The 22414-nt window shown below is 42.0% G+C and overlaps 1 protein-coding gene across 1 annotated transcript in view; it reads right to left on the bottom strand.

The window, feature by feature from the left end:
- LOC104144696 (uncharacterized) overlaps positions 1 to 21178 on the bottom strand; it is a 136503-nt gene extending 115325 nt beyond the window's left edge. Inside the window, exon 1 of the mRNA XM_068906904.1 lies at positions 21011 to 21178. The gene's annotated coding sequence lies outside the window, so the exon portion shown is untranslated. The remainder of the gene's footprint in view (positions 1 to 21010) is intronic.
- Positions 21179 to 22414: the final 1236 nt, after the last annotated feature.

Raw genomic sequence — 22414 nt, 5'->3', positions numbered from 1 at the left:
CCATAATCTAATGCCATGCACGTCCAATGAAAGTTCAGATCTATTTGTTTTGATCTAAATTTGCTGGGACAAGTTCCCTCTTGCTGTACTACAGGAGACACTCCTAGATAAGATGATTCTTATCTAGTCAAGAAAGGCCATATGAAGGAAAGATGTAGGTACAGCCACCAAACTACATCCTCTGCTGGGGTTAATCAGCACAGTTCCAGCCAGGTCATTATAGTTTGGCCAGTTTATACCAGAACAGAATATGGCCCAGCATTTCTTTTCAGCCTGTCACTAGTTAATCAGCTTGAATTGCAGTCATCCTTTTCAAATTTTCTGGAGTTCACTGTAGCTACATAGTACTGTCGCTTGAATGCTGTTTTTTTGGTACCATAGTTAGTAATATATCTATTTCTTCTGTAATTCTTTGCAAACATCAAAAAGAGAGAATAGAAATGATTTACTAGTGAAGCATATTAACATTTAAAACCAATGACCAATTAGAGATTTGAAAATGACTGAATAGACCCACTATTCAAAATGCCATCTGCTCTCCTGATTATTCGTTCCATGTACTTCCTCGTGACAAGTACACAAAAGAAGATTAGGACAAAAATGTTTTCTTGAAAAGATGATCACTTTTACTGTATTTAGATGTTGTCACTGTTGGGCAGGATAGACAACTGGTTTCCAAATAAAAACACCTAAAGTGAGGTTACTGAATTAGACTTTTCTTCCACTGTTTTATTTTTGCACAGTTTCCAGCCAACATCTATTGACTTGCAGTGCAAAGCGGCAAGCATACCTAAAGCTGTACTCTAAATTCACCCCTATTATCTTTGTGTTGACACTTCATCCTACAAGATATATGCTGAGCTCCAGGTAGATCATTTGTAACCCTTACAATGATGATGGCAACAAATATAGCACAGTGCCCTCCAACTGACACGGAATGGATACTCAACGCTTCACTATTTTGCAATGAATAAATTGGTTGTCAGCATATGCACAGTAGCAGTTTTTCCCCCAATTTAATGATCATACATCCATGGCATAGCAGATCTCTATGTATTATAATGAACAAGAAAGCCTGATTGAAAGATGTGGAGAATGGATTTCAAGCCAAAGTTGCAGTTGCCTTGGAAAACAGCAATATGAATTGATTTCTAGGTCAGAGAGATGCCATACAGCAGTTTCACCTTGCATAGGGGTGACCTTCATTAAATACAATTGCTTTCTCAGAACATCAAAACCTCTCTCTTATGAAGCATATTTTCAAGCAGAGCCAGATGCAATACCCATGTCTGTCCATAAACTGGGCCTTTGTCCGACCAGTTGCGTGACTGACCATGTGACTGTTTGGATGGTCGTTATATTTCAAGTAAAGCAGATATGCGCCGATGTATCCAAACAGTACTTTGCAACAAGTAGGTTTATGCATAAATGATGAGCCATTTCCCTTCTTCTGCACAAGGTCTGCATAGGACAACAATTTATGTAGTTCTGTATAGGGAGACAGATGTCTTCTGCATTGTGAGCATTTGGACCTTAGAAGCAGGATGTTTTGGTGGCTGCAGGAAAGCAGAGAGTCTGGTAGCCCCCACGCAAATGCCGGGCTCCCTGTCGCAAGGCAATGGGGCAGCAGCCCTTTACGCTGCCTGTTTCAGCCACCGCTCTGGCCACACCGTATTTCCAGAACAGTTCAGCAGAAAGAGGTGGGTTTTCTCAGAAAATTGTGGGGGTTTTGACAAGTAAAAATTTCACCAGTGTTTCTTGCTTCTTTAATGTATTTTCGTATTTTTCTCAGGTATTTAACCACAACTCAGTTTTGGGGGGGATTTTTTCATCCCATCTAAGACCACTCAATCTTTTCAGACAAAAAGAACTTCAGACATTAGCTGTCAATCTACACAGAGAACACAACAATCTAAACAGAGCAGAGCGGAAAGTGGCAATTTATTGTTGTTAACAACAATCATCTTTATCGTGAATTTATATAATGACTATCTGAAAATTTCACAGAAAGCATTATATTTTCAACACTGAAGACATAACAAAATGGTTTTGGGATTGACTGTTAATTTTAAACTGTGGGTTAAATTTAAGATTAATCTCTGTGTAAAAGGCATAGTTGTTTGAATTTAGGGATTTGTCCCATGGAAATATTTGTAAAGAAGTCAGCAACTGAATTATTGTCCAGTCCCCTTCATCTCAACAACTATTAAGGGTCAGAAAGTGCATTAAAATTGAAGGCTTCTATTTTTCATTTAACTGTTTTTTAACCCTTTCCTGCTTCCCAGTGTATGTGCATACACATATGCATGCACAAATGCACACACTTTTATCATTGAAAAGTAACACCTTCTCTTACTACTCGTTTACCTTTTTGTACTTCTTTACTAGAAATAAGCTTATTTCAAGTGTGACTTTTACCTCTAAGGTTCTCACTGCTCTGCTCATTCCTAATTCTTTCAATTTGGGAAAAGGTCAAGTAAATGAGTATAAGTAATTTCCACCTTTCTTTAGTTTTAACAGTGGCAAAAACAACCCAAGGATTATAGCCTTGCTCTGGAGTATATCAATTAGCATAGCAGTTAATTGTGGTATCCAGTACTGACAAAAATTTGGTTCAGTGCAACAGCAACACCATGCGACATTGTCTCACACTCTGAGCATATTTATTTCTTTACAAATTACACATGTAGGCCTAGGAATGTCTCACCTTTTTAATTAGTATCTCATACCAGATGGGATGACTGAGAGTGAATGTTTAAAATTCATGTTAAAAAATTTTCTTCTGATGGAGCCTGCCATGATGTCTGGTTACATGTGCCCATCTCCAACCGCAGGTAGGCAAACCCTTCTCCATTGGGGACATAAGCCATCATTAGAGAAACAATTCACGTGACCTCGAGGCAACGGTCAGGACCCTCCCATGTCAGGTGCTTCCTGTGGATCCATTCGGGTTCAATGCGTGTTGCCCAACTACAGCAGAATGACTTCTCATTTCAGACCAACTCATTTGTACGTCCTTGCAAACAGCAGCTCTTCAGGCCCACGGCCATGAGCGCTGATTAAGGCAGATGAAGACAAAGCAAGACAAGCCATTTAGCAAATCTCATGCCAGGGCTGGAATTGAAGCGGGAAGTTGCCATCACCCTCTTCTTCCTCACTAGCCACAGCGTGACAAGGGGCAGCTCAGTGGCTGTTCTGTAGATTTCCCATCTGCCTCAGCTGTGGCAGGAAGGCTTTGAATCCGCTTGCAGCTATTATTATGTTTTGCACTTTTTCAAATTACACACTTGCCTTTGAATACTATATTTGCTTTAAATATTTGGAGAATGCAAATTTCTTTATTTACACATGCCTGAAAAAACTCCGACTCTGCTGTGCTCCCCGGGTAATTCAGTAATTCTCGCCAGCCTCCTTTCAGTTAATTACTGTGTAAGACTCTGTCTAGTGAAAAATGAATTCTGCCCGACTCCTCTCCTGAAAAACATGCAGCAGGCGGCAAGGAGGACTAATTCGTGCTGCAACAGAGCAGTGCACCGAACAAACACAGCATGAGAAACCAATCAATATTGTAATCACTAATGCAACCAATCAAATGAAACTCCCAAATCAATCAATACTGTATCTTCCCAGCTGACAACTGTGTAACAGAGGCTTTTATTACCTTTCCAAGATAAATCTCTTCCTCCGGAATGTGAGACATGATTTGCCAGTAAGTTCTGTAGTTGGGGCAAGATTTTTCCGGACGTTAGAAAGGATGCAGATGAAGGCAGTCATGCCTTTTTGCATTTGAAGGGATCTCTCTGTCTGCCTGCCCAGTCAAGGACATTGTTTATTTTTAACACTAATCCCTCCTGCTCTTGCATCACAAACCAAGCAACGGAAATCTTCACTTCTGGCACTTCAAGACCACAGATCACTCCATGATTGAACTGTATATCCCAAATTAAACACTTAATAGACCAGAAGCTCTTTAGCGCCATCCAACTGTGGTTTCGGTAACCAGTTTATGTAAATCACAGATACCAATGCGTTAACGTTAGCTTTAGATGACCATGCTCTATCTACGTACTTACTCCGGGAATGAAACCCATCTGTCTCAGCACTGTGCAATGATTAATAGATTTTTGTCCCATACTACCTCAATGATGCAGTGGGCTATTAGCCCCCTTTGACAGAACCAAGACACAGGGAGATTAGGGGTGCGCTCACGCAGACCGGCGCAGATAGATGCAAGCTCCTCTGCCCATACTGGCTGGATGTGGATCTGTTTCGGCCTGGAAGCCCAAAGGCTGCACTCTGCCGCTCTGTTTCCCTAAGCGCAGCACTGTGCTAATGGTTGCCAGACGGGAGCCGCCTCGCGTGCAGCCGGCTGGCATGCACAAGGGCACCCGTCTATCTGGAGCCAGTTGCGGAGACACGTCCGCAGGGACGTGCCCTGGGTGGCCCCATCTAGGGCATCCAACAAGCTGGTGACTGAGGGGGGAACTAAAGTCAGTAGCCAGTTCACCAGATCCTCACTTCTATTCTTCTGTCTGATAAGCTACAAATTAAGGACACTGACCTCAAGCCAATGCCTAAGGGAAGAAGAGCACAGTCATGTGAGCACAGTAAATTATGGGCATCTTTGCAGCAGGGGATCTTCTATTTCACTGCTTTTTAGAAGAAAAGCCCTTTGGCAGCTCCAGGAGCGTGCCACAGCTGTGAGAGCCTGTTATTATTGCCTACTTTAAGAGCATAGTAAGAAAAAACACAAAAGGAAGTTCTTCTCATTTAGAATGTTTCAGCTTTAGACTTATCAGCATGTAATTCCTTAAAACACAGCTGTGGGCGTCCAGCCAGGATTCTGGCACCTGCCCTGTAGATCTAACCTCACACCTGGCAGAGGTCTCGCTTCAGAACAACCAGTGGCAGATCGAGAGCACCAAGATGAACTGTGGAAAAAAAAGTTGTTATAGTATCTCTCATTAAGAAGGGAGGAAAGAGTCTCCTTTGAAAGAACCAATTGAAAGATTAGTTCTTTGATTAATTGATTTTCAGGTCATTAAGGACCTTTCTGGTCTTCTCACTCATTCCCCTGTGTGAAAAGTCAGGGGATTTTCTCAGAGACTGCCAGGGCTCTGCTGGAGATGACGAGGTGTCCGTGGGGACTGCCATCTGCCCAAATGCTGCCAGTCTCAAGATCAGAGCATAACTCTAGCGAGGGCCACACTTCACTGTCTGCAGTCATTTCATTTTCAGTCTGGCATCCCACTGTTTCCATCAGAAACGCTGACTGAGAAAAGACTGCACAGTGGACCCTTGAATCAGGATCTGGAACAGGCAGCAAGTTTTTTTAAAGCTTTTCCGTCAGCCTTTTAAACAGCATATCAAGTGCTGTGTTCCCCTCTGCCCCGAGACATTGTACCAAAGCTCCTTTTCCTTAGAAAGCCCTTCCGCACCTCTGATGTGCATTTTATAGAGAGAATCCTAAAATGAAGATGACAGTCCTATGCACCACTCTATTTCTTAGCATTTTTTCTCTCTTCTTTAACTTTCCACTCCAGCAAGTGAAGTTTAACAGAATCAATTTCCCTATATGCTCAGTAAAATCCTCAGTGGGAGCCACTGCTCTGTACGCTTCTTTCAGTTATTTATTGCCTGCCTCCTGCATACTGCATATGTTAAAAGACATACTGCCAGCTTAGAAAACAATTAATCCTATTATTGCTTGGAGCATGGATGCTGCAGTAGCATTAATAGCTCTAAGGTGAACCATGCAGAAGGACTGAGTTCAAATCGAGAGGATTGTTCCAGGACATGGCAATGCTACACCCTAAGCACAGCACACAGCAACCTTTTCTGTCTGCTTTAACTACATTGTCAAGATCCTGGAAGTGGCTCCCAGCCCCACCAGTAGAATCTGGAGGCATTTTGCAGTTTATCAAGTTTATCAGGAAACTGCTGCAGATACCTTAAATTCCAAAAGTTGGGGTATTTCCCTGGAACATGACAGATTTGGGTCCCACTCACCCGCTAGACCATCAGCATCATCTCTCTGGCTGCGCCTAGAAGCCTCGTGCACCCGTTTCCTGGCAAAGCCCTCACTGAACCAAGCACACTCCTGCACTCCATTTTCATTCTGACAAATCTGCAGTTGTCAACAACAACATTTGCTCCCAAACTCAGCCAGCTCTCATCCAGACATCTCTCAGTTCCACTGACCTGTTACAGAAAAAGGCTGTTCTGTACTTGGAGATGAAGCCAGGTCTCGGTGTGTCAGCTCAGATGACCTAGTTCCATCTGAGCTTGCCCTAACCAAGGATGTTGATGCTGCCAGAGCCACAGTCTTTCAGAGGAGGTAAAACAAGATCTCAACCCCTGTGGCCAGAAGAGATCCCCAAACACTTTGTACTTAGGCAGTAACATTAATGGCATGCCCTGGCTAAGCTCCATTCTACTGTCAAAAATCTGGCCACTCACCAACCACACAGCAGAGAAGGCACCTGCAACCGAAAAGTCAGCTTGCTTTGAAATAAAGCATGTGTACAAAGCACAAGAGCTATCAAGCTAGGAGGAAGGGAAGCTATTGTACAGCAATATCCACTACAATCAGCAGTAGACTCAGGGCAGCTGTGAGAGACACCTGGTTATTTAACCAGCAGTGTCAGCAAGTGACATTCCTGCCCCAGTGAAAAAGACACATCTCAGTGTGTTTGGGGGATGTGTTAGGCACAAAGACCCGGTTCTTGCTTGCCTAGTGTACTGTGCTGTCAAGTTTGCCGAGATGATTGGACTGTCACCATTTTTAGCTCAGTCTGGGTAAATCTGCAGGTTAAATTGATTCGTCCCTCTTTGCCTTCCTTTCTACATCTATAAAATGGGGACAGCATCAGCAGCCTTTCCCTCTGGCAAAGTATTTCAAGATTATGAAAAGTATCGTACAAGAACTCAGGTTTATTACACAGTTACCATGTGCAGTTATGTTATGCCACCTTTTTAATTCCAAATGAAGACATGGGTGCTGTGAAAAGTTTCAAGATTTGCATTTTTGTGCCGAATTAAGACAAAAATATATCAAAGTGTTGGAATTACCCTTCCTCCTCAGACTCCACAGCACAGACTTTGCCTATGGACTCCTGTAATGCACAGAGACAAGTCCCTCAGGCAGTCACGGGAACAATAACCCAGGTGGGTGAAGGGATGACCATGGGGCCTCCAGCTACAACATCTGTAGGACCCCATGATGGCTCACGGCATGACTGATAGCAAATACAGAACGTCTCTGTCAAATTTTCCCAATTTAAAATAAAACCAACTCGAACTTTCCCAGCAGAAACCTCTGATCTGCTCCTCAGTCCTCTTTCCAGTGAGGAACCGGTATATAGGATAGTTTTCACCTGCTCTGCTCCAGGGCTTTTATAGTCCCTGCACACTGCTGGACATCAAAATCTCACATACTTGTCTTACTGTGACCCTCTGCCTTCCCCTAACCTCAGAGCCCAGATCATCTCCTCTATTTCTCTCCTGCTTGTTGGGGCAGTGATTACTCCTCCTAGGATTTTATGGTGTCAGGCAGATGAACCCTTCAGCCCAGGTACTTAGCATGCTGACAAGGGCCTTATATCTGAGCGCTCACTGCTGATCTGCTGCTCTTGCAGGTCAACTTCTGCTTGTGCTCTTCTCTCAGACGCTGGTTATGCATGGCAGGCAGGGCTGCAGGCTGCAGCTCTATGTGCAGCTGGGCCAGCTGAGAGAGACTGAGACACCGTTGTAAATACCTTTGCTCTCAGGTAATAAGTTTGCCACTGCCAACAGTTTTACCCTAGGATCAAGAAAACCCAAATTAAAACCCAATGAAACCCAAAACCCTTTTTCTTTTGCAGGAGAAGTCAGTCATTCTGCGCAGAATGACCAACACGTCCCTGACAGAGATCAGTGGGCTGTGGGTTCATAGCTAAAGTACTGCCCCATCTTCTGAATGTTGCTCTCATATCTGAATTACTTAAAATCTTCTGGATGGGCTAGTACCTCTCCCTGCCCTGTCACCACCCCCCCTGCTCTGGGCAGAATCCCTGCAAACATTCCCTCTGCCAGTCTTCCCCATCTCTCTCTCTCTCTCCCCCTATCCCTCCAACCTACCTCATACTATTTTTGCAGTGTTTGTACACAGCTTTTGCCCTCGCCCCCAGCTCTCAGACACTTTGAGGCTGGGAACATAGCCGATCCCAACAGAGACAGTCCAGCCCCCTCTAGCCCGAGGCAGCCTCGTGCCCTGCCCCTGGCCCAGGGGCACGCAGCTTCACATTCGCAGCTCAGTCCCCAGGGGAAATGTTTTCAGTGTTTTCAGCCCTAAAAGCCGACGCTGTCTAAACACCAGCAGCCATAAGGCAGTGAAACAGAAATCTAAAAATTATGAAAGGGCTTGGTAACACAATTCTTTACCCTGAAGTCCTCCAAAACCGCAATTCACTGCTTGAAATATAGATAGAAGTAATTTCAGAGCAAATCTGGCCATTGCTAACAGAAAGGGAAAAGCAGCCTCTCTCTCCGGCTTTAGCTCCAGCTCCCAGTGATTACAAGAAACGAAGGAGAGAAATAGATGATGTAAGAAGGGAAGGGAAGGTCCCCCACCTGGGCACACTGGTGCTCAAATTCTGTTTCAGTTTTAGGCTTCAGTTCAGGGCAGCTGTGACTCTATTTGGCTCCCTTTAATAACAGATAATATTTACAGGAGTCTCATGTAAATTCAGTTTGTTTACAAGCAAATTCTATACAACAGCTTCGATTCTCAATGAGAAGATCGTTAAAGTCAACACGAGTTTTTCTGTGGGTTTCCGATCCCATTCCCTAATCCCAAACAGAAACAATCTGTCCAAGCCAATTTAAATAAAGCAGCTACCAGAACATTTTCAGGACAGCTTTACCTGTGAATTTCTATTGCCTGCTTCTCTGCTCTGCAGCCAGAACATCAAGCGTGAAAGCACGGTCTCCCTCCGTAAGGGACTGCTGTAGAAACACTACAGCCAATTAACATTGCACCACTACTTTAGCAGCAGCAGGACCAACCTCTAAAATAAGCCCCCAAAGTCAGTGGATCAAATTCAGCATCTGAGACAGGGAGAGTCAACACCATCAAGGCCAACAGACTGGCGCTCGCTGCTCGGGAGGTTTGCACGTGGCCACGTGTTATCACATCCACAACCCCAAGCGGCCTGCCGTCCCCGCTTTCCCTGCAATGCCGATTCTCCACCCACAAGTCACGTGGGTCACATACTGAGGAATTTCTTCCATTTATAACTGAATCGTTATTAGCTCTGTTACAGGGACTCCTGCTACCCTGCGAAATGGGTCTAAGCCTGGCATCAAGCTCCCACTGATGGTTTTCTGGGTGGGTTACAGAAAAACACTACTAATATTCTGCGCAACTTTCAAAGCATTATTAAAGCAGCATTTTTTATATTATTACCAAGGTCTAATACTGTTCTGAATTTGCAGTTCTGGAGTTCATTTTAAAGCATTTGATTATACTTTGAGAAGAAATAGTCTTACAGTACAAGTCATTTTCTCAAGTACACTTGAAGAAAGGATAGTCTATGGCTCAGTAAATACAACAGTCTGAAAAGTTATGAGCTATCAGACTAAGCTGAATTGACTTACTGATATTACCTGCAATGAATGAGTTTTAGATAGCCTCTCATAAATAGAAGACTACAGAGCCTACAATTTTATGGATGTCTTGTACTTATCAATATATATGAGAAATGATGCTGTCAGGCTTTCGAGGGGATACTATGTGAACCACACCACTGTCAATTTAATTTTTTATGATTAAATATTTGGTGCTGTTAAAGGTTATTTAACATTTAATATAGCTGCTCTTCTACATAGCTGATAACTGTCATCTTTACATAATACTGTAGCTGAAAATGGATGGGGAAGGCATATTTTTTAGAAGGTTCCTATTTTTTTTTTCAATTTACTGTTAGATTTGTTCCAGTAATAGAATAATATTAGGTAGTTTAAAAGGCTTTCAATATTCAGATTTCAAAAATTTAGATTTAATGCCAGCTTCAGCTGAACTCAACATTTGCTATTGAGGCTGCTGTAGTTTCCTTTGCAGCAGAAAAATCTCTCCCAGGTCGTACTGTGGGATGGCAGCTCATTGTGCAGGGGGAATCCTTGGGGCTCATATTTAATCCAACCAGGTTTTATATTTTTAAAAGAGACATCATCAACTTAAATTTCACATTCCTGTTCGATCATTATTTTATTCTTGTCCCTGTTAAGGCTGCTGTAGCTGAAAGACATGAAAGGCAAAACTATTTTTGTGTGTTTTGCAGGAAGTACGCTTTGTGCAATGCCAGAAAGCTGTCTAGGCAGGCACAGGTTCCCCCCTGCAGCCATTCTGCAAATATTTACAGAGTTGAGAATAAAACACAAATGGATCTACCCAGGTAGATCCTATCTGCCTAAGCAGGTCTTAGCTCTTAATGACACTGCTCACGTGTGTAAAGGCAGGCACATGGACACACATTTCCTAAGCTCTTGTATACAACAACGTACGAAAGAAAAAAATGCACAGGAGGAAGACGCCATTTGTTAAAGCCAAATAAATTATCAGTAAACTGCAGAGAATAAATGTAAAGATCTAGTGCATGTTTCACTCTCAATTGTTCTTCCTCACTTAACAATTGAGCAAGTTCACTGCATTTCCTAACCAAAGCCCAAAGCTATTTTTTGTTTTCTGTGCATGCACACATCAGAAAGATGGAGCTTTTAAAACATCTAAAGGCAGAAAAATAATGTTTCTGTAATTAAAAATAAAGCCAAAACATACAAACAGAAACAGCTACACACCTAAAGTGTCTGTAGAATCAGGTCAATTTTGGTTTTTATCCCTATTACATTTTCTGTCAAGTGGATCCCTCTGTGGAACTGAGACTTCGTATTTACTTCAGTAGCACTTACTATGGCACATTTACCATAGTAAGAAATCTTGTTATTGCTTTTCAGTGACTGAATTATTTTCTTGTGCAATAAAACTCTTTATGCGGGCTTGCCTTAGTGAAGTATTGATGTAAAAATGCTAGCCTTCTCAATCTCCGAAAGCTATCATTCGATTTTGCTACAGTCTAAGGTCTTTGAATGTACTGTCCTACGTTCTGTGGCTAAGGTCCCATCAGCCGGCTTCTAAGCTTCATCAGCGCATCCCAAATGCAGGTATAAATCATTGCTTTGCAGCCTGCAGTACCTTTCCTGTAACAATGCTCATTTATTGTGATGACAGTCCCTCAGAAACAGAGAAATGAGAAGCAGAAGTATCACTTATCAGCAGCATAAAAAAAGTGCACAGGCCTCTTGTTTCAGGAAAATGCATGGATAACAAAATATCAAGGCATCGATGGTCCAGTGCAGAAAGCATCAGTTATGCCTGTAAAAACAAGGACAGCGCTACCAGCCTGCTGGCCAAATGAACACGTCTTCCATGTGGGTGCAAGCACAGCCAGGGTGGATGTACTTGGATGGAGCTGCTGCACGATCCTTTTTGCCCAGGCGAAGTCAACTGCTGTGAGCAGCTGGAGGTAACCTGCCTTTGAGATGAACAACTCAGAGGTCTTGTTTCTGGCTCTCTGCAGACTCCAGTAGATGTTAACTGTACTGGTTTAATGCGCTGGTTTCATGTACACTTTTAAGCTTTACTCCACAGCTATGAGAATTAACAATTTAAATTTAAAAAATTAAGCTAAGACGATGCTGCGAACACACATGCGTAAGATGGGGCCCGCAGTGCCGTCTTTTGACACTGCCATTTCACAGACCTGGGAGAGCTCAAGCTCTTGTTAAAATTACTTATGACTCCTTCTGTACCAAAAGCCTTGAGCAGAGACCAATACTTTATCCACTCGGAACTGTAATGTCCATATTAACTGCTTCAGATTTAACTCTGGAGTCAAACTCTCTCTGAATCTAGAAGTGGTTGAACGAAGGGTTTGGGGAACCTTTTTCAACTGTAACTTCTAGTATGCTTGCTGCTCTCTATCACTGCAGTTGGCGAAATTCAGATACTAAAAGAAATAGACATGGTTCCAGATATTTAAATTAAGCCTCTACCCAAACCTGTAAAATAAATAGAGCAGAAATACAGATTTCCATATAAAAAACACTGAGAAATTTTCGGCGAAAATTCCAGTTACTTGAAAGGCCTCTTCTATCTCTTCACAGCAGAGGTAGGAAGGGCAGAAAATTATGACACAGTAATTATTATGATGGATGTTGAGCCAGTCCTTTATATTAGATACACTGCTTGTGCAGGAACCAGCACTACAGATTGCATACTTCACTAAGCAGGACACTCGAGATTATAATGGGCTATATAGATTAACAACATTAGGTTAAAGCAGGATAATTCTTCTTCTTTCTCATTTCTATTCCCTTCCCATGGACCAGCTTCTGCTTTACATTTCTGTGCTTCTTGCTTCCAAGCTTTAATCTGCACATCAAGCAAACTCTTTCCATTTCAGTTGGTGCAAATCTGGAGTAACTTGATGGAAATCTCTAAAATTGCACCGGTGCAAAATTCAAGTATGAGTAAAGAATCAGACCTGTCTGTTACTAATTAAAGGTGATGCTATGTTTGCCTTTGCTGTCTCATCCTAACAGCAGTGTGCGCTGAAGATTCATCTTACTCTAAACCAGCATAAGACTTGAAGAGTAAAGCCTGTCTCTGCACAGTGTAAATAATCCGCCTGCTGTTTTAAAAGGGGCTATTTATAATTTTAGCAATTATTTCAGCATCTGTGTGAGATTGAAGCAGTGCAATACTTTGTACATAGGCAGAGGCTGAACAATGTTCAACGTTCATCCCTCTCAGATTTGGTTTGCTACCAAGAAAAACCCAAATTGTATTTCAGCAATTATCTTCCCAAATGCACCTTCACTCCTGATGTTCAACTTGAATCAGCCAGATACCTCTTCAAGTTCAGACTCAGATCTTTGTCCCTTCATCACTGGCCTCAGCTCATCTCCCGTGCCCCCTCCTGCTTTCAGCTAGCTAACCCCAAGGGTTGTAGCCGTCCAGAGCTGAGCACAGACTAACTGCACACACATTTACCTAGCTCCTTCAGCAAGTTTCTTGAGCATTTTCTCTTTGGCTACCCAAGCAGTTGCATTTGAAGTATTCTCCAAGCTAGCTAACAAGGTTAAGACAACTTAGCCTGCAAGATCACAGTCACACCAGGGACAACAAAGGAGACGTAGCTTTTGCTACTTTGGCCAAAATTAACTTCCTTCCCAGGTAACTCAGCATTCAGGTAATAAACTTTACTCAGGGTCTAGGTATCACAGGTGCTGGGCAAGCACAGCTTCCATCTGACTTCTGTTAGTGACACAGGTCAGCACTGCCCTGTGTTTTCATAAGATAATATAGCACATGATGTTTTGCAGTGCTTTTAAGCTATACGTTGCAGCTGCTCCCTGCCATGACCAGCTGCCTCTCCACCACATAACCAAGACATAGAAGTCATCATCACATCACAGATTCATATCCAGTTACCCGACAGGAGAGCACAGGGAAGACAGCTCACGTGACAGCAAGCTGCCTGCATGCCTCAGCGATTGAACACGCAGCCCTCCAGCCTCCATCCCCAGCTCATACCGGGCAGAGAGAATGTGGAAAGCCAGGGTATGGTGACCTGTCGCAGAGGGGCAGTCAAGCGCCCTCCTTCTGCCCCTTTTCTCCAGCAGCCTCACGGGGTCCTGTCCACAGGACACCAAGGGTCCCTCGCTCGGGCACGCTGGAATCCCGGGAGCACGGCCAGCGGTGTTGCATCTCCCCTGCTTGCTCTAAGCTGATCCTAGAGATCAGTTTTGGCATGTGTTAGGGACTCCTTCCAGCACACTGAAGTACTGGATTCCAGTACGGCTCAGGAAGAGAGCTGCTAAAAGTTTAATGTTAGCTGCAGCAGAGAAACATTGTAAGCATTTCCTGTAATTGGTCCTCATTAAAAATTTATTTCATGTGAAAAAGCAAGGGAAATACCACACTGTACTTCTCTGCCTTCGTGGCTCTGGGGTGCTGGTAAGGCCCGAGATGAAAAAATAACAGGGAAGGAGTTATCTTTGCAGCACTTTTCGTCTAAACCAGCCCTGAGGGCAGACGAGCCTGTGCCCCCAGCATGGGCACGCTCTGGCCCTCAGCCAGGGCTGCGGCGGGAGGCAGAGAAGAGGTGCTGGGGGCTGCACCGCTGGCTGTGCCACGCTCCAAGGGCAGCCGGCAGGTCCTCCGTCTCGTTCCTGTGCGCGGCCCAAGCGCCTCCGCTGATCTGAAGCAACACAGAAACAATCACCAAACGTCACAGAAGGGGAAAAGTGAAGCACGAGCATAAAGAAAGGAACTCTGTGACTTAGGTGACAGAGACAGAAAGGACTGGAGACTATTTGTGCTCTGCGTTATCTGTCTTTAGGACTGAAGATAACAGAGTTGATAATACAGAAGCGGACTTACTGTGAATTTATGAATTGGTAAGTCACTTTTTTACAACAGCCCACAGTAAATCAGTTTGTTCCTATGTTTCTGGAACTTGTTATGCATTCCCTACCTGCCATCTGGCTTTATCGCAGTTTGCTTCTTATTTGCCAGACACAGAATTCAAGATTTCTCCTAAATCAACTTAGTTAAATTCTGCTGTTTTCAGTCCTCTTGATTCTGGGAAAAGGGAGGAAAAAGTAGCTTATTCTTTCAAGACTTAAATCACCTAGTTGCAATTTCTGCAAAGTTTGGTTAGTCATTTTCTTACACTGAAAACAGGTGAGCATCACTGTATCTCTGGTTAGGAGAGCAGCAGATTCAGTGGAAAATGCATGGGCCTAACATACAGGAAGGCATGGTCCAGCTCCTGGCTCTACTGTTAATTTTTCTGGCAAAGGCACAGGATCTCCCTTGCCTCAGATCCCATCCATCATACAGAGAAGATATTTTTCCATGTTCAGCCATGCGGTTATTTCAGCCATTGTCAACCCCGGGAAAGTATTAGCTCTTTAGAACAGGACTTCCTACTAGTGTGAATATATATACTGTGTCTTTGATCCTGTTCAGCTCGGTGCCTCTCAGTGCCATAAAACACAGATTTTAATATCCCTTTCATCTGAGGATCTACCAGTCTAGAGCTGGTATTAACTGTTATTCTTCTGTACATTTGTTTTGCAGGACTTCCCCATGGTATTTTCACCATAATGGAGGACATTTTTCTTCCTTACAGAGGTTTATGTTTTATCCCTTTTCTGTCTTTTAAGCATTTTCAGTATCACCCATATTTCTGTAGGAAAAAAAAATCCACAGTAGCTACCTATCATTTTTAGTAAAGAGTTTATTATTGTGATGTTTTCTACATTCCCTCACTACGAGTGCCTGTCACTTTCTCTTATTATGTACATAAGAAAATAATTTGTCCTGTCAAAAGTTCTGTTGCTCTTTAATAAGGAGTAATTAGGTATGGAAATAAACAATCTCTCTATTTTCCTCCAGACACACAGATTGATTGGCTTATACTTCAGCTATATGTACTAGATTGTCGTCTGCATGTGTGCAAATGAGCAGGTGTACATGCAACAGCCAGACAAAGATGGAAATTACTCAGAGAAACACAGCTTAGAGAAATCAGGTTTGCATTTAGCTTGAGTTCTGTCCTGAGGCCGAGTAAATGTAACCAGAGCGAGACCAAGGTGGCTAGAAGTGACTCACAATGTTGGGCACTCAACCTGAGACTATCCCAAAGGCTTTACTTTTCACAACCACTGTAAAAAAGAGCTATTTAAGATCCCACAGTTTTGGCATTCCAACCCTGATCTATCCAAACTTCTGCCTACCACCAGATTATGAAGTGTGTGAGGAACACCATCATAAATACCAGAACAAGTATCTACACCTTGCAGATATAAAGCCTTCCCATGAAAGGAGAGAACCATCCAGCTGATTAGGCCTGACAGAGGAGTCTTAGGGGTTTTTTTTTCTCCAAAATTACTTCAGTTCTGGTATCTCATAAAGAAATTCAAGAATAAAATTTTCCTAATAAATACAAATAGGCTATTTTATAAGATTATATTATGCATGTCATATTCAGATTTATTATTGACACATAACAAAACAATTTAAAATTCTAATTCTCCTCTCAAATTTCTAAAATTATATTTTAATCTACACTTCATAGGAAGTTTTAGAATTTTTTTTGTTGTTCCAAACTGGAGGAGTCATATTGAAATTAATACATTTTCTAAAGAATAAATTTACAAGGTCAATTCATAGCCACTTCCTATATAGCAATCCAATACAGCCACAGTTCAGTGTTCCCTGGCATAATATGTCAAAGAAAATGCTCTGGGTTTTAAAGATCATTGTATTCAAGCTATTTTTTCCCCTCAGAGGTTATTAAACCTTCAGGCATTATTAAGTCTCTTACAATGACCCTTCTGCTGTTGGATGACGAGGCATCCCATAAGGAACTGTAATACAGAGGATGAGTAGTCATATTCTTTTACTGCAGGTCAAGAATATTCAAGAGATTTGGTAATTTAAGCTGCTGAAGAAGGGAACAATTAACTGGCCTGAGGAATCTTGTGCAGCCGCAGAAAAAGGCCTTTTCTTGTCGGATTTCTCGGTTTTCATCACTACTTGCTGCAGGGATTAGGGTAAGCTCTTTCATTTAGAAGTAGAGTTGCTCAGGAAAAGAGGAGCTTTCTCTCCTTTTCTTAGATAAATACCTTAGCTTTGTATGTTTTCAAACAGAATTTTAAAGAAAACACTATCCCTAACACCTCCTCCATTTCTCCATGCAAGAATAGTCAGTACATGCTTGGCTCTTCCCTTCAGCCATGCTTTAAATGTTCCCTTGTGTTTTGTGAAAGGTTAATGGTATATAAACATTATACATTTTATATACATACATATACATATAGGTAATAAAATACCTCTTATAGTTGGCCATGCGTGCATCAGGAGAGTCCTGGAGAACAGGACATTGGACATTGGTAACACGAAAAGGGGCAGGAGGGAAACCCAGGTGGCAAATCTGCAGGAAGGTAGGAAGCCGGAGGCCAGGATCTCCACAGCAGCAGCCCCAGAAAAGCTGCTTGTCCCACATGCGGGACCAGAGAGGGCAAAGCTCCAACATGTAGTTGAGAAAATATTTACAGTGAAAATATTTACTGTATCGAGTAACAAAGGAGGAACCACAGTAATGTTCTTGATCCTGTAACTGAAACAGTTGCAGTGACGTGATAAGGAAGACTAGATCTGCAATAATGCTTAACTGTAAAAAAGGAGCTACCTAAAAATTATTACTAATAGGAAATTAAGAAGCTGCAGCTAAAAGGGCAGGATTTTTAGAGGTTGCATAGAAATGCCATAGTAGATGTTCAGAAGAAACATACACCCCCTATCCTTTTAAAGGGATCAAAGAAAAGTTGATACGGTTTAACAGAGGCCAAAAAAACCCTATAAAGCAAAAGGACATCCTTATTTAAAAGTAGAAATCAGGTACAAAGGTTCAAACAGGTAACACAGAAGAGTTGAAACTCTCGGCACATTACATAGGAAGCTGTAGGAAAGTAGGCCAAAAAAAAAGGATTTCTGCCTATCAACATGCTAAAATCATGAAAAGTAAATAGCAAAAACTTTTCCAAACCACAACCCAAAAAGAAAGCATACCAAAGAGTCGGCAGGGCTGATAAGAGACTGAGCTATTAAAGAAAGGCTGAAGGAAGATAAAATCATTGCAAAAATCAAAACAAGAACAACAACAACAACAACAAACCCCAATCCCAACCCTAACTGCATTCTTTGTATCAGTTTTCATGATGGAAGAGATCAATGATGTTCAGATATCAGAGAGCTTTTTGTTGTGCTTTTTTCTTTTTTATTCAGGATATATGTCTGAGGAATTGTGCCAAGCTGAAATGTCACTAAGAAAAGCTTGAGAATAAATGAATAAAATTACTGGTAACAAGTTACTAGCACCACGATAGTATTAGATATGAAATTGCCCAAGTACTTACTGTGGCACGCCACAGTGACACCCTATCACTTCAATTCATCTCAATATTAAAGAGAGAAAAATGAAAAAATGATTTTAAAAAGGCTTTACCGAAGGCTGAAGGAACTACGTTCAGTAAATCTGACTGACTGGCTGAAACTACAACAAAGAACAGAATTAGCAGACACTTAACGAAATGTGATACTATGAGAAAGAGCCAACGTGGCTATCGTAGAAGAAATCTTGCCTCACAAATATACTGGAGTTCTTCGAAGAAGTCAGTAATTTTGTGAACAGGAATGACCTGTTTCCAAAATATTTTCAAATTTCCAAAAAGCCTTGGGTCATGTCCCTCACCAAAAGCTCTTAAAGTTAAGTGAAGCTGTCCTGGGATAACATCCCATGCGTTTCTGAGCCCAGTAACAGGCTCAGAAGTAGCAAACGGTAGGAAAGAGCGATCGGTCCCACAGGACTTGTGCAGCACGTTCACAGGTAACACAGAGACCGATGTGAATTCTGAGTAACAAACTTCACTGAATATACAAAATTGTTTCAGGTACTCAAAACTAAAATTGGATGTGAAGTATTTTACACATGGCACAACGGGGTGGTAAAATGGCAGATAAAACTCAATGGCAATAAATGTAAAGTCATGTACAGAGGAAAGATAGCTATATATACATACTGATTGTCTCCAAATTAAATACAACCATTTAAGAAAGATCTTGGAGTCACTGTGAAAAGCTCTCCAGAAATACTCTCTTTCTTTCATACTGATCAAAAAGTAAATACAACGCTAGGGCCTATTAGGAACAGGATAGTGATTTAAAAAATACAAAACAGAAACAGCTTTTTGTCACTAGATAAATCTAGGTCACCTCTGCAGACAACTCCAGGTCCCTCTCCAGAGAAGGCAAAGAAAAGCGTAAGTAGGGTGATCAAATGTATGGGGGAAAAAAACCCAAGGGTATGGGAAAAAAATTTCTCAAACTGTTTCTCAAAATACAAGCTATGGGGGACAAAAATTAAAATACCAGACAACCAGAATGAAATAAGCAAAGGAAAATCCTTTTTACGAAAGACAGATCATAAAACTCCTTGCCACAGGATGTTGTGAGCATTAGCACTCTGTACAGGTTCCAGGAAAGACCGGACAAGTTCATGGAAGAAAGATATTACACGTGATTATGTGAACATAACATCCAACTTAAAAAATTCCCTAAGCCACAACTGTTGGAAGGCATATGAAGGCATATGGGGAGAAATTTCACCCTTTAATTGCTCTCTTTTTCTGCTCTTTTATTAAATGTCTGCTACTGACCACTGCCGAAACCAGGATGTGAGGCTGAATGGACTTGGATTTCATTGAGGAAAGCTGTTAGTATGATAACAGGAAATGTTATCTTCACAGCAAGTGGCCTTAATATTAAGTAGTAGTTCTTTAAATGCAGTTTCCATTTTTACAGAAAGTATTACTATTCTGAAATGTCTTCTCATTGCCATTCAGTTTGGAAAAAAAGGCCAGAACATTAAAATTTAATTTGTGAAAATTTCCACATTTTACCAAAAAAAAGAATTTGAAATATTTTTCCAGAGAAACCTTATATACAGGAGGAAAGAGTTATATTTAAGATAGCCTTTTTCAGCAAAGAAAACTTTTTGATAAAAAAAAAAACCCATCCAGCCTCACTAAAGAAGTCACCAGGTACATTTTGGCATTGTTGCTGTGGTAATTCAACTCAACCAGCTTTCCATGAGGTATGTAGGTTCATCACTCGGTCACACGCTAGCAGAAAACAGGGAAAACAATCTCTCAAGATACAATGCACACCACAGTTTTTACTTTCAAAATGAACCAGTTCTTACTTTCATGTCGTCAAAATTAAGCTCCAGGCATAACCTCAGTGAGAGCCATCCATCGACACTGAACCGCAGCAATTGGCTTCTTCAGCTACGTAACAGAGCATTCGTCAGCTACCTCTTTTCTCTAAAGAAATCATAGCTGCTGTTTACAGCCTCTTTCAGTCTCAACCCAAGCTCTGTTTTGCACCATTTTATCACTGGTCTTGTTTATGAAATGTAGTCAGGTTTCATGGCTCAGGTTTGGGTTTTTTCCTCCACTTTGCACAAAGCACTTCCAGAATAATTCTCTCTTACTCAACCAGAGAGTCAAATAAGAGATAGCAAGGTCCACTGAGCCCCTAAGGACCAGGATCGATGTTGTCGGGGCAGAAGAGGGGCAGCGCACTGTTGCTGGAAATGCTCTGAATCCTGAAAATCTCTAAGGAAAGTGAGCAAACTGCCTAGTGAATCCAAGATATGCAAACATGACTCATCAGTCCTGAGATGCATATCACAGCCTTTCTGACAGCACTGGAATTTAAGTGGTTTTTTTGGGTGCCCGGGGTCAAGTTATTAAAGAGAATCACACCAGAAATTGCATTTCAAAAGGTATGCTTCATGGCTGACTCCCTTGCTATGGTTTGTACACCATAAAAAGATATTTTTCCTTGAAAACATCCTTTTAATAACTCCCCAGAAGTTAAGAGACATGAGGAGCAGCAGTCTAGGCCAATGGTTTTCTGCTGCTCTCTCTTTCTAGATGTAAAGGCAGAAGCACAATTCTTCCTCATTTTCATTTTCAAGGTTTTCAAACTATGCAAGTTGTACTATTACTAACATTACAAAAACTTGCTGAAATGCTCCTAACTTGAATGGCAAAAACACTGAGTGGATGCTGGAGTTTTCACTCACTGTGAATTAAATTTCTCTCTATCTTTTACTTTAATAAAGAATTATTTCTTATCATATACTTTCAACTCCATGTAAAATTGTTACAGGTATGTACATCATGAACAGTCTGAAAACCATATAAACACAAAGTCTGTGCAATCATGTTTGCCCAGACCTTGGTATATTAATCTAATTTATTATTTAGCCTCAGTCAGTTTCATTTCAGAATGGAAAGAAATCAACTATTGCACTGAGAGTGCAAAGACTTCTACCTTGCTCCTGAACCTTTCTGGTGAAGTAGCCAAGCCTGGGACCTTGAGAAGCCCCCCGTGCTGGAAGGCGGTGTGACATCCGAAATCCTCTGCTGGTCTTACATCTCTCAGCTCTGCACAGCTCAGTTCCTGAGATCCCCACCCAATTTCCTCTTCCTTTTTAAAGTCTTTGAGGTTACTTTCCACAGACATTTAACAGGGCTTTACCCTTGGTACAGCCTTCGAGAGTTCCCCTCCTCCAGTAAGCCCACCCCTGCCTCACCTCCACTGCTCTCTTGGGCTCTGTCATTATCAGGTGTAAGCCATGGTAGTGGGCAAAAGCAAAATCTGCTCTTGAATAGCAGCTGTGGAAACCAGCTCTCTTCCATGCATCAGGCTAACCAGGTTTTTTTCCTTCCTTCCTAGGACCACAAGGTGCACCTCTTGATGCAGCAGTCCTGACATTCAGCCCATGCTGTCTGTATTGAAGTGATCAATGAAAAACATGTTAGGGAGATGGAGGGGACTTGTCTTGCTCAAACTGAAATACTTGTTGGGGGATTTCTGCTAAATTCATTTTGGATTGATCTGAAACATTTCATCTGACCCAAAAGACTCCACTTTATAGATTATTTAACTTTTTTGCTTTGTTTTGTTTAACCTTCAAATTCAGGTCACTTTTTTCCCCATGAAAAATGCTACTTTGAAACAAAAAGTTGGAAAGTTTTGGTTGATACAAAGTTGCTGTGGAGCACTGAAGAATTCCCAACCTGAAACATTTCATTTGCACAATGTGGGGAAAACAGTGCATGGGGATGACTGCACAGCGGTGGGACTGCTGTCACATCACAGGACTGAGAACCCATTTCAGGCCATGAAGTGCAAATGGGAAAAGAAGGGGCATCAGCTACCTAAGCAAAAGTGTTTCGATGTTTTCTAAATTTATGTCCCTTTTTCAGTACAAATCACTGCCAGAATGCAATCAGAATTTGTTAATAGCATGTCTCCCCCCAAACTCTCACTTCTTAACATTTTAGCATACACTGTCTTTGCCAAAATATCACCCAGGTGTTTCCAAGCCTTTTGACCACATTAACAAAAGGCAGAAACAGTGTGACACATCTGAAACGAGTCTCAGACTCCACAACGCTGCATCTCAGTGACCACCCACTCCTCCCCAGCCACTTTGCTTTGTAACCCCATCTGCTCCCTGGGTGGGCACAGCCCTCCCGGGGCTGTCTGCCGGCATCTTCCCGGGCACACCTCCCTGCTAAACTAGTCCGAGGACTCATGCGACTACACATGACAGTTCGCTGAAGTGAGACACATATTTCCATCCACAAGACCTTTTGCAAGCTGCAATGACCTGGAGTACTTCATTAGTATAATCCCAAACTTTTATAGCCTTCATTTTGCATCCAGTCA

The sequence above is a fragment of the Struthio camelus genome, chromosome 14, assembly GCF_040807025.1.
Source record: "Struthio camelus isolate bStrCam1 chromosome 14, bStrCam1.hap1, whole genome shotgun sequence".
Lineage (NCBI taxonomy): Eukaryota > Metazoa > Chordata > Aves > Struthioniformes > Struthionidae > Struthio > Struthio camelus.
This window is presented reverse-complemented; position numbering and strand designations above follow the sequence as displayed.